We start from the raw sequence: 13,345 nt of genomic DNA, 5'->3' as shown, positions 1-13,345 counted from the left end.
AAATGGATTAAAACACAGACAAGGGACACAAACTAAGAAATTCTCTCCTCATAACCAACACTTGCTTCCCCACAGCAGATCAACATCATAGCATTCGGATATCTTGGCAAAACAACTCATTACAAATCTGTTCTTGCTCCAGCTTTCAGACTCCATTTCCAGTCCTGTAGGTTTGCATTACTGCAATCAGCAGATTGCTGTGACACTCAAAAGCATTTATGGATCCTCTCAGTAAGCAATGAGCGTGCTTGTCAGAGAGCTTGAGTGCAGACCCAGGGTTCATTCGAGTTCAAACTTCTTGCGAATTCCATCTCTGGAGCATTCAGAGGCTTGGGAGACAAAATGCTGGGTATAGATTTACCCACTCTCTTACTAAGGTGTGCTAACCGATTAGCGCGCTCTAAACGCTAATGTGTCCATAGACTAACATGCATGCGTTAGCGGTTAGCGCACCTTAGTAAAAGAGGGCCTTAGTCTCACAGTGGGAAAAAAAAATTAAAAAAATCAATCATTCTCCATCTATATAGCAAATCAGAATGTGCAACTGCATCTATACCTTCCCCAAAATTACAGGAGTTGACCAGATTTCCTAAGAGTCAGTTATCCATACCTGCTTTTTATCCAACCCAGACAAAAAAATAAAGCTTTTTTTTGCATAAGCACCATTAACTGATTTACACGTCTTTCATGTGTTGTGGAGGAGTGACCTAGTGGTTAGGGCTGCAGCCTCCACACCTTGAGGTTGGTTTCAAGCCCAGTGCGGTTCCTTGGGCAAGTCACTCCATTTAGAGAATGACAATTTGTCCCCGTCCCCACAGAAGCTCAATTTCCCCATCCCATCCCCGTTAGTTTTGTCCCCGTCCCCGCAGGAGCTCAATTTCCCCGTCCCATCTCCGTGAATTTTGTCCCCGTCCCTGCAGGAGCTCAATTTCCCCGTCCCATCCCCGTGAGTTTTGTCCCCGTTGGAGCTCAATTTCCCCGTCCCATCCCTGTGAATTTTGTCCCCATCCCCGCAGGAGCTCAATTTCCCCATCCCATCCCCGTAAGTTTTGTCCCCGTCGGAGCTCAATTTCCCCATCCTATCCCTGTGAATTTTGTCCCCGTCCCCGCAGGAGCTCAATTTCCCAGTCCCATCCCCATGAGTTTTGTCCCCGTCGGAGCTCAATTTCCCCGTCCCATCCCTGTGAGTTTTGTCCCCATCGGAGCTCAATTTCCCCCCATCCCATCCCCATGAATTTTGTCCCCGTCCCCGCAGGAGCTCAATTTCCCCATCCCATCCCCGTTAGTTTTGTCCCCGTCCCCGCAGGAGCTCAATTTCCCCGTCCCATCTCCGTGAATTTTGTCCCCGTCCCCGCAGGAGCTCAATTTCCCCATCCCATCTCCGTGAATTTTGTCCCCGTCCCCGCAGGAGCTCAATTTCCCCGTCCCATCCCCATGAGTTTTGTCCCCGCAGGAGCTCAATTTCCCAGTCCCATCCCCGTGAGTTTTGTCCCCGTTGGAGCTCAATTTCCCCGTCCCATCCCTGTGAATTTTGTCCCCATCCCCACAGGAGCTCAATTTCCCCATCCCATCCCCGTAAGTTTTGTCCCCGTCGGAGCTCAATTTCCCCATCCTATCCCTGTGAATTTTGTCCCCGTCCCCGCAGGAGCTCAATTTCCCAGTCCCATCCCCATGAGTTTTGTCCCCGTCGGAGCTCAATTTCCCCGTCCCATCCCTGTGAGTTTTGTCCCCATCGGAGCTCAATTTCCCCCCATCCCATCCCCATGAATTTTGTCCCCGTCCCCGCAGGAGCTCAATTTCCCCGTCCCATCTCCGTTAGTTTTGTCCCCGTCCCCGCAGGAGCTCAATTTCCCCGTCCCATCCCCGTTAGTTTTGTCCCCGTCCCCGCAGGAGCTCAATTTCCCCGTCCCATCTCCGTGAATTTTGTCCCCGTCCCCGCAGGAGCTCAATTTCCCCATCCCATCTCCGTGAATTTTGTCCCCGTCCCCGCAGGAGCTCAATTTCCCCGTCCCATCCCCGTGAGTTTTGTCCCCGTTGGAGCTCAATTTCCCCATCCCATCCCCGTAAGTTTTGTCCCCGCAGGAGCTCAATTTCCCCGTCCCATCCCCGTGAGTTTTGTCCCCGTTGGAGCTCAATTTCCCCATCCCATCCCCATAAGTTTTGTCCCCGTTGGAGCTCAATTTCCCCGTCCCGTCCCATCCCTGTGAATTTTGTCCCCGTCCCCGCAGGAGCTCAATTTCCCCGTCCCATCCCCGTTACTTTTGTCCCCGTCCCCGCAGGAGCTCAATTTCCCCGTCCCATCTCCGTGAATTTTGTCCCCGTCCCCGCAGGAGCTCAATTTCCCCATCCCATCTCCGTGAATTTTGTCCCCGTCCCCGCAGGAGCTCAATTTCCCCGTCCCATCCCCGTGAGTTTTGTCCCCGTCGGAGCTCAATTTCCCAGTCCCATCCCCGTGAGTTTTGTCCCCATCCCCGCAGGAGCTCAATTTCCCCATCCCATCCCCGTAAGTTTTGTCCCCGTCGGAGCTCAATTTCCCCGTCCCATCCCTGTGAATTTTGTCCCCGTCCCCGCAGGAGCTCAATTTCCCAGTCCCATCCCCATGAGTTTTGTCCCCGTCGGAGCTCAATTTCCCCGTCCTAGCCCTGTGAATTTTGTCCCCGTCCCCGCAGGAGCTCAATTTCCCCAGTCCCATCTCCGTGAATTTTGTCCCCGTCGGAGCTCAATTTCTCTGTCCCATCCCATGAGTTTTGTCCCCGTCGGAGCTCAATTTCCCCATCCCATCCCCATGAGTTTTGTCGCCGTCCCTGCCCCATTCATGTATGCTCTGTCTTAACCACACAAGCCTTCAACACTTATGATTTTAAAGTGTTTGAGGCTTGTGCAGATGAAGACAGAGCTTGAAGAAATGGGGCCTAGGGACAGCAACAAAACTCACGGAGATGGGATGGGGAAATTGAGCTCCGACGGGGACAAAACTCACGGGGACAGGATGTGAAAATGAGTTCCCGCAGGGACGGGGAAAAATTTGTCCCTGTGTCATTCTCTAACTCCAGGTACGTCAAGTCAGATTGTGAGCCCAGTGGGACAGACGGAGAAATACTTGAGTACCTGAATGTAAACCGCTTAAGCTATAAGCAGTGTATATATACTAAAATAATGAAAACTGACCCCCATTTTTGAATATTTGAACTTAACCAATTCCCAATTGATTTACCAGGAAAAAATACATATAAATCAGCTCTAATTACTTGCTATGTACGTTTACAAAGAAAGAAGTGTATTCTCCATTGAAAAGCATAAGAAATATGACCATGTGACACCCTTTTATCGGGTGTTGCACTGGTTGCCAGTGGAGGCGCACATGAAATTTAAATTCAGTTGCTTTTACATAGTAACATAGTAGATGACGGCAGATAAAGACCCGAATGGTCCATCCAGTCTGCCCAACCTGATTCAATTTAAATTTTTTTTTTTTTCTTCTTAGCTAATTCTGGGCAAGAATCCAAAGCTTTTCCCGGTACTGTGCTTGGGTTCCAACTGACTGAAATCTCTGTTAAGACCTTACTCCAGCCCATCTACTATCCCTCCCAGTCATTGAAGCCCTCCCCTGCCCATCCTCCACCAAACAGCCATATAACAGACACAGACCGTAGCAAGTCTGCCCAGTAACTGGCCTAGTTCAATATTTAATATTATTTTCTGATTCTAAATCTTCTGTGTTCATCCCACGCTTCTTTGAACTCATGTCACCGTTTTACTCTCCACCACCTCTGTCGGGAGCAGCATTCCAGGCATCCACCACCCTCTCCGTAAAGTAGAATTTCCTAACATTGCCCCTGAATCTACCACCCCTCAACCTCAAATTATGTCCTCTGGTTTTACCATTTTCCTTTCTCTGGAAAAGATTTTGTTCTACGTTAATACCCTTCAAGTATTTGAACGTCTGAATCATATCTCCCCTGTCTCTCCTTTCCTCTAGGGTATACATATTCAGGGCTTCCAGTCTCTCCTCATACGTCTTCTGGTGCAAGCCTCCTATCATTTTCGTCGCCTTTTGTTTTAAAGGTTCTATTTGGCTTGACTCCCAAATATATAAATGAACTTTTCTCCTTTACAACCCATAGACATAAAAGAAGCTCACATTCGATTTTTGCTTTTCCGCCTGTTGAAGGATGCAAACTTAAAAAATATCATCAGCATCTTCTTTCATATCAAGCAGCAGCATAGGGCAAAGACTTAGGGCTCCTTTTACTAAGCCGCGCTAGCGGTTTTAACGCATGCACCGGATTAGCGCGCGCTCGCCGAAAATCTACCGCCTGCTCAAAAGGAGGCGGTAGCGGCTAGCGTGCACGGCAATTTAGCATGCACTATTCTGTGCGTTAAGGCCCTAGTGCGGCTTTGTAAAAGGAGCCCTTAGATCAGTGGTCTCAAACTCAAACCTTTTGCAGGGCCACATTTTGGATTTGTAAGTGCTTGGAGGGCCGCAGAAAACAAAAAGTTAATGTCTTATAGAAATGACAATTTTGCATGAGGTAAAACTCTTTATAGTTTATAAATCTTCCCTCCCCAAAGGCTTGCATGTTCCCCCCTTCTTTGCAGCGTCCTCCAGCTTCTCCCCTGGCCTCCTGGTCTTAGTTTCAGCTAATTAGCATGCCTGCAGAGAGGATCGCCGGTGCTGTCACATTCCTTGCAGGCTGTTATCGGCCTCCGCAGCACATTCCCTCTGCCGCGGTACCGCCCCTCCTCCGACGTCAGGGGCAGGATCGCGGCAGAGGGAACGTGATGCTGAGGATGACGGCAGCCTGCAAGGATTGCTACAGCACTGGCAATCCTCTCTGCATGCTGCAGTAATTATCTGAAAGTAAGAGCTGGAGGCCAGGGGGGGAAGCCAGAGGACGCCGCAAAGAGCGGGCAGCACTAGTACAGACCGCAGGCCGCAAAATAGTACCTGGCGGGCCGCAAGTGGCCCCCGGGCCGCGAGTTTGAGACCACTGCCTTAGATCAATTGCTCCTTTTTACCGAAATTTATGGGGAATTTAGAAAACATCTAAAAACACATTTATTTTTGAAGTACTTAGGTAGTTAATTTGTAAAGATTTTATACTATGTAATTATTAGATTTTTAGGGTTTTTAGCTATTGGTCCTTCCCTCTCTAATCTTCTTCAACTTTGTATTTTAAATTATGTAAACCACATAGAACTTCACGGTTTTGCGGTATATAAATAAACTGTTATTATTATTATTATTAAGAAAATGCTCAGATTTGGTTCTTTCACCTGGTAACATCGCCTCCTCTCGCAAAAGTGCCATCACCTATTCTATAGAAAGCAGTTTGGAGGATAGGAAACACTTAGTTTTTGTCTTGAATTATTTTCCAAATTCACAACCGGCGCTGAGCAGCTCCAGCTGATGCAACTGTCATTGTGCTTGGAACACTGTGACTCTGTTATTATCCCATCCTTAGTGAATCATTCTTTGGGAAACAATAGTGGCATTATTCTCTCAAAGAACAGACTAAACCATGTTATCTTTTTATAAGAGATAGTCAGTACAATTAGAGAATGACACAGTGACTGTTTCCCCGCGGAAAGCCACGGATAACCCGCAGGAAAGGAGGGGGGGCTTGACTGGTTGTCAATGGCCTTGTCCCCGCAGAAAAGGATCTGCCACGAGTTTCCTCCTGTCCCACCCCTCCCGGCCATCAGCCCACCTCGTAATCGCAGGTCCAGCAGCCCCACCCCTGTTATGGGTCCAACAGTCCACCTCCCTCTCAATCGCAGCTACCATTTAAAAATAAAAACAACTCTGTAACTCCACTCCCAGGGTGGGCCTATCAGCCTCTTAGAAGCTTCCTTGACGAAGAAGCAACATCGCATGCAGGGATGCTCCGGAACATTCTTCCCACCAAATCCCTCCTTCCAATGTAACTTCCGGCTAAAGGTGTATTCTTTCAGGAACATGGAGGGTTGGGATTATTCACCAGAAGAATGGATATAGATTTAGTGCTACAATCCAGTGAAACAATTTAATTAAAGCAGACCTGTCAACACCCCATTTGAAGGTCAGTAGTTTCAAACTGCCTCCACAGTGCCAACACTCAGAAAATAAATTCTATACACAAACTAGCTTCAGATTAGTTTCTATGCATACAAGAGAAAAGGGACAGGTATTTGTGATCCAGATTGACCACTATTAGAAACAGGATACTGGGCTAGAAGGTCTGAGCCAGTAGGGACAATCTTTATGTTCTCTGTTTCCTGAAAGGAATACCGTAAATACTCAAATATAAACCGAGGTAACCTTTCCCCCCCCCCCCCAAAAAAAAAAAAAAAAAAAAAAAAGGTTGACTCGAATATAAACCAAAGAGGGGGGATGTTAATATTCAAGTACAGTGCCTTGCCAGTCTCTGCACCCTGTTCCCCCTCCCCCTCCCTCCCTGCCAGGTTCTGTACCCTTTCCCCCCTCCCTTCTGATGCCTTGCAGGCCTCCACCAGGCCTGTCATGAGACCCGATGGTCTAGTGGTGGCTGGGATAGGAGGGATCCCTCCTGCCTCCTGTCCCAACCCGATTCTAATTATTTTCATTTCCCTCCCACCTCTTCCACATAACTTAATATCCCTGGTGGTCTAGCAGTGATTCGTGGCAGGAGCAATCATCTAGTGTCTCACATCTCTGGACCACTTTTCCGTGATTAATAAGAACATAGGAATAGCTTTACTGGGTCAGACCAATGGTCCATCAAGCCCAATAGCCCATTCTCTCGGTAGCCAATCCAAGTCCCTAGTACCTGGCCAAAACCCAAACAGTAGCAACATTCCCTGCTATTGATCCAGGGCAAGCAGTGCCTTCCCCAATGTCTTTCTCAACAACAGACTATGGACTTTTCCTCCAGGAACTTGTCCAAACGTTTCTTTAAACTAGCTACGCTATCTGCTCTTACCTCATCCTCTGGCAATGTGTTACAGAGCTTAACTATTCTCCGAGTTAAAAAAATATTTCCTCCTATTGGTTTTAAAAGTATTTCCCTGCAATTTTATCGAGTGTCCCCTAGTCTTTGTAATTTTTGACAGAGTGAAAAATCGATCGACTTGTACCCGTTCTATTCCACTCAGGATTTTGTAGACTTCAATCCTATCTCCCCTCAGCTGTCTCTTTTCCAAGCTGAAGAGCCCTATCCTCTTTAGAGTCTTTCCTTATACAAGAGGAGTTCCATCCCCTTTACCATCTTGGTCGCTTCTTAGCAAACTAAGGCTAACTGCTATTTAATAGAGGTTAAAGTCGAGTTAAAGAACATAAGATGTGCCGTGCTGGGTCAGACTAAAAAAAGTGTCTAAAGCCCACCATCTCATCTTCAACAGCAGCCAATCCAGGTTGCGAATACCAAGCAGAATCCCAAATAGAGGGTTTACTCTTTGTTGAGTATTTCAAGGGATAAACATTGGCTCATCTACAGCTGTAGATAAGCCATCTAGGAATGAAGAGCTATAAAGGGGGATGATCTCAGTGAGCTACTATGAAAAGTATGTTCAGTGCTCCTCTGTGCTAAATCAGGGGGCATTTTAAGCCTTCCTTTAAAAGAAAGAGCAGCAGCAGTCTCTTGGACAATGCTGTGAGTACCTCGGTTTACGAGAGCACCGGTTTGCGAGCGTTTTGCAAGACAAGCAAAACATTTGCAAAATCGGTGCCTCGGAAACCGAGCATGGCTCGATTAACGAGCACACCCCCCCCCCCCCCCCCGCAATCAGCACCCTCCCGACATGATTGGGCACCCCTCCCCCCCCCCCGCCATGATCCGGCACCCCTCCGATGCGATTGGGCACCCCCCTCCGACACGATTGGGCACCCCCCCGCCACTTCTTATCCTCATCTGGGCACCCCGAAGATCAGCCTCCTCGTCTGCTGGGCCTTGAGCATCTGCGCACGTTCAGAGCATTTTGGATTACGAGCATTTTGGATTATGAGCATGCTCCTGGAACGGATTATGCTCGTAATCCAAGGTACTACTGTACTTAACACTGTACACTAATAATGGAACATGTTCCAAATCAATGAAAAAGTGGCACAATGACGGCCCTTAAATAAAATGCCATTCCACAACTTTGTACGCCAAATGCATATGGTCAATGAAAAAGCAATTTTCCATCCTCAAAACACCTTCCTGCAACTACATGTTAAAGGCTCCTTTTACTAAGCCGTGTTAGGGCTTTAACGCATGGAATAGCGCATGCTAAATTGCCGCGTGTGCTAGACCTTAATGCCAGCATTGAGCTGGTGTTAGTTCTAGCGTGTAGCGCGGGTTTAGCGCACGCTAAAATGCTGCGTGCGCTAAAAACGCTAATGTGGCTTAGTAAAAGGAGCCCTAAGTCTAACTTACAAACTGCAAACTACGGTGACGGGACAATCGTGTGCCAGACACCAGCACGCCGACAATCGAGCGCCGACAATTCAGCGCAAGACACAAGCGCACTGCGTGAAAACTTAGGTTTTAAAGAGCTCCAACTGGCGGTGGAACCCCCCCACTTTACTGCATACTGTTCACACTGCCGTGGGGGTGCAACCCCCCACATTAGAGAAAAACTATAATGGAGGGTTCCAACCCCCCCCCCCCAAAAAGCAGCACGAACACTATGCAGTAAAGTGGGGGGGTTCCCTCACTCATACCCCGCTTCGGAGCTCTTTAAAACTAAGTTTTCCTGCGGCGCGCTGGTGTCTTGCGCTGAATTGTCTGCCCTCCACTGTCGGCGCGCTGGTGTCTTGCGCACGACTATGAACTGCAAAATACTACCAAAGAAAATCCCTCATAGAAGCAGGAGATCTTCAGGGTTCAAAATATGTGGCTTGGCTTTTTCCCAGCTGAGTCAATCAGTAATCTTAACCATTAAAACTTGGCAGTCATTATCTTGGCATTAGTGTACTTAAGAGCTGAAATAAAAGAAAGAAATGTGGAAGCCAAGACAGCATTACAGAGAAAGCACAGTTACTTACCGTAACAGGTGTTATCCAGGGACAGCAGGCATATATTCTCACATGTGGGTGACGTCATCTACGGAGCCCCGATGCGGAAGCATTTTCAAGCAAACTTGATTGAAGATTTAAGTTTGCTCTGCTGCTCCACGCATGCGTGCCTTCCTGCTCCACTAGGGGGTGCATCCCCTCGTGGTCTCCAGTTCATTTAACTAGCCAAGAAGCCAACCTCGGGGAGGTGGGCGGGTTGTGAGAATATATGCCTGCTGTCCCTGGATAACACCTGTTACGGTAAGTAACTGTGCTTTATCCCAGGACAAGCAGGCATGATATTCTCACATGTGGGTGACCTCCAAGCTTACTGAAGAGGGATGGAGGGAAGTTGGCAATTTAAGCAAATAGGTTTCGCAATACCATCGCTTCTGGACAGGGAGTCCAGACAGTAGTGGGAGGTGAAGGTATGAACCGAAGACCATGTGGCAGCCTTGCAGATTTCCTCAATAGGTGTGGACCTGAGGAACGCTACGGAGGCTGCCATCGCTCGGACTTTGTGTCCCGTTACTCGACCGTGTAGTGCGAGACCAGTCTGAGCGTAGCAAAAGGAGATGCAATCGGCCAACCAGTTGGACAAGGTGCGTTTGGAAACTGGGTGGCCTAACCGGTTTGGGTCGAAGGACAGAAACAGTTGTGGGACTTTCCGGTGTGGCTGAGTGCGTTGGAGGTAAAAGGCCAACGCTCTTTTGCAGTCAAGAGTGTGGAGCGCCATTTCTCCGGGGTGAGAGTGGGGCTTGGGGAAAAACACAGGTAAGACAATGGACTGATTGAGATGGAAATCAGACACTACTTTAGGTAGGAACTTTGGATGGGTGCGGAGTACCACCTTGTCGTGATGGAATACCGTGAAGGGTGGGTCCGCTACCAGCGCTTGCAGCTCACTAACCCGCCGTGCGGACGTGAGCGTGAGTAAGAAGATTACCTTCCAAGTGAGGAATTTTGGATGGCATTTGTCTAGTGGCTCAAATGGAGGTTTCATTAATTGAGCCAGAACCACGTTAAGGTCCCAAACCACTGGGGGAGGTTTGAGAGGGGGGTGGACGTTCAGCAGACCCTTCATGAAGCGAGTGACTAAGGGATGGAGCGAGAGGGCTTTCCCTTCCAGGGGCTGATGAAAGGCCGCAATCGCACTGAGGTGTACTCGAATGGAGTTGGTCTTTAGGCCGGAATGAGATAGTTGAAGTAGATAGTCAAGGACCAGGGGGACGGGGACCGACACCGGGTCCTGGTTGTGGGAGGAGCACCAGGTTGAGAATCTGGTCCACTTTTGGGAGTAGCAGGTTCTCGTCGAGGTTTTTCTGGAGGCCTCCAATATCTCCTTGACTGATTGAGACATGGGGAGAGCAGTCAGGGGGAGAGAAACCAAGCATTCAGATGAAGAGACTGAAGATTGGGATGTAACAGTGAACCCTGACCCTGTGACAGTAGAGAGGGAAACAGAGGCAGAGGCAGTGGATCTCTGACACTGAGTTGAAGTAGCAGGGAAAACCACGGCTGGCGTGGCCAGCGAGGGGCAATCAGGATCAGGGTGGCTTGTACTGTTTTCAGGTGGACAAGCGTCCGCAGTATCAGAGGAAACGGCGGGAACGCGTATAGGAACCTTCCCTCCCAGTCGAGGAGGAAGGCGTCGGCCTCGAGTCGGTCCGGGGAGTATATCCGGGAGCAGAAGAGAGGCAGCTTGTGATTGTGAGGGGACGCGAACAGGTCTATTTGAGGTGTCCCCCACCATTCGAACACTCCTCGCAGGGTCTGAGAGTGTAGTGACCACTCGTGTGGCTGGAGGAGACGGCTGAGTCTGTCCGCCAGGCAGTTTTGTTCTCCTTTTATGTACACCGCTCGAAGGAAGGTGTTGTTGGAGATTGCCCATTTCCAGAGGCGCAGGGCTTCCCGACAAAGGGGCCAAGACCCTGTCCCCCCTTGTTTGTTTACGTAGTACATCGCTACCTGGTTGTCGGTTCGGATGAGAACCACTCGGTCGTGGAGCAGATGTTGGAAGGCTACAGCTGCGAGATAGATGGCCCGAAGTTCTAGCACGTTGATGTGGCAGCGACGGTCTTGTGCTGACCACATTCCTTGGGTGCGTAGGCCGTCCAGATGGGCTCCCCAAACGTACTCTGACGAGTCCGTGGTGAGTACCTTGCTGTAGGGTGGGGTGAGGAAGAGCAAACCTTTGGAAAGATTTGAAGAGTCGGCCCACCAGCGGAGCGATCGTTGCAATGAAGGAGTCACTGTCACTGAGTGGTCGATCGGGTCCCGATCTTGACGCCATTGAGACGCCAGGGTCCATTGAGGGATTCTCAGATGGAGGCGGGCGAAGGGTGTGACATGGACGGTGGAGGCCATGTGGCCCAGAAGAGTCATCATCTGTCGAGCTGATACTGAGGTCAGCAGGGAGATCCTTCGGCTCAGACTTACTAACGCCTCCAGGCGCGGAGGGGGGAGGAAGGAACGGAGGCGAACCGTGTCCAGCGTGGCCCCGATGAACTATAGGGTCTGCGAGGGGCGTAGTTGAGATTTTGGGAAGTTTATTTCGAACCCCAGACTTTGTAGGTAGGTAATAGTCTGTTGGGTCGCTGAGATAACCCCTTCCCTGGACGGGGCTTTGATTAGCCAGTCGTCCAGATAGGGGAATACCTGGAGGCCCTGGGAACGTAAGGTTGCTGCTACCACCACGAGGCACTTGGTGAAGACCCGAGGTGATGATGCTAGTCCGAAGGGGAGGACTCGGTATTGTAGGTGCCAGTCCCCTACTTGGAAGCGCAAGAACTTGCGGTGAGCGGGGTGCACTGGGACATGTGTGTACGCCTCCTTGAGATCGAGGGAGCAGAGCCAGTCGCCCTCGTCGATCAGGGGGTAAAGTGTTGGTAGTGAGAGCATCCAAAACTTTTCCCGTACCAGGAATTTGTTGAGGCGTCTCAAGTCTAGTATTGGGCGTAGGTCTCCCGTTTTTTTCGGTACCAGGAAGTAGCGGGAGTAGAAGCCCTTCCCCCGTTGGTCGGGGGGAACCTTCTCCACTGCTCTCAGGCGAAGCAGGTCTCGAGCTTCGGAGAGGAGTAGGGGTAGCTGAGTCCGGTTGGGAGGGCAATTCCTTGGGGGGTTGTCCGGAGGAATGGCCCGAAAGTTGAGAGAGTACCCTGATGAGATCACGCCAAGGACCCATGCGTCCGACGTGATTTGTTCCCAGTGAGGGTAAAAAGCTTTGAGTCGACCCCCGATGGGAAGGTGGCCTGGGACTATGGCGGAGGGGGCCCGCCCCCTTCCGCGTGTCCCGTCAAAAGGACGGGGATGGTTTGGTGGTCGCGGGCGGTTGGGACTTGGGCATGGCCCTGTGGTGGGCTTGCGGACGTCTGGGTGGGGGCCGCGAGAAAGCAGGGGTGGACTTTTGTGGGTAGCGGCGCGGAGGGGCCCTGTATGGCCTGGACACTGGCGGTTTGGGCTTTTGCCGGACAAGGGAGGCAAACGAGCGTTCATGTTCGGAGAGGCGTTTTGTCGCCGCCTCGAAAGTGTCATCGAACAATTCCTTTCCCACGCAGGGGAGGTTAGCCAACCGGTCCTGTAAGTTGGGGTCCATGTCGACCAGGCGCAGCCAGGCTAGTCGGCGCATGGCGATAGCGAAGGCTGCTTCTCTTGAGGAGAGTTCGAAGCCATCGTAGGCCACGTGGAATAGATGAAGGCGCAGGTTGGAGAGGGACTCTAAAAGCAGGCCGAACGTTCCTTGCCGGGAGGCCGGTAGGTCAGTCTCAAAGGCTCTCAATAGTCCAATGAGGTGTTTGAGGTATGATGTGAAGGTGAAAGTGTAGCTTTGCACCCTAGAGGCCATCATTGCGTTTTGGTATAGTCTCCTGCCGAACTTATCCAGGGTTCGGCCTTCTCGGCCTGGGGGGACCGCTGCTGAGACCCGGGACGGGTGAGCCTTTTTCAAGGAGGATTCTACTAGCAGCGATTGGTGGGAGAGCTGTGGTTGCTCGAATCCCGGGTAAGGTACTGTGCGGTACTTGGCCTCCATTTTGGAGGGTACGGCCGTGACCATGTAGGGGGTCTCCAGGTTCCTGAAGAAGGCCTGTTGGAGTACCGGGTTGGGTGGTAAGCGAAGGGACTCTCTGGGCAGTGATGGCATATCCAGCTCCGCCAGGTACTCCTTAGAGTATCTGGAGTCGGACTGGAGGTCTAAGTCCAATGCGTGGCCCATGTCTTGGACAAAGCGAGTGAAGGATGGGCGAGATGTCCCCGGGGCCCCGTGCGGGGTCGGGGAACGAGACCTTCGTCGGGTGGAGAAGGATAGGGAGGCTTCCCTCGAGTATCGAGGTTCATGCTCTGATCCATGCT

The 13,345-nt window shown here is 50.5% G+C and overlaps 1 protein-coding gene across 9 annotated transcripts in view; it reads right to left on the bottom strand.

Moving 5' to 3' along the window:
• Positions 1-13,345, bottom strand: part of SEPTIN6 (septin 6) — a 97,595-nt gene that overhangs the window by 53,553 nt on the left and 30,697 nt on the right. The window lies entirely within an intron of this gene.

The sequence above is a fragment of the Geotrypetes seraphini genome, chromosome 5 (genome assembly GCF_902459505.1).
Source record: "Geotrypetes seraphini chromosome 5, aGeoSer1.1, whole genome shotgun sequence".
In the NCBI taxonomy this organism is placed as follows: domain Eukaryota; kingdom Metazoa; phylum Chordata; class Amphibia; order Gymnophiona; family Dermophiidae; genus Geotrypetes; species Geotrypetes seraphini.
This window is presented reverse-complemented; position numbering and strand designations above follow the sequence as displayed.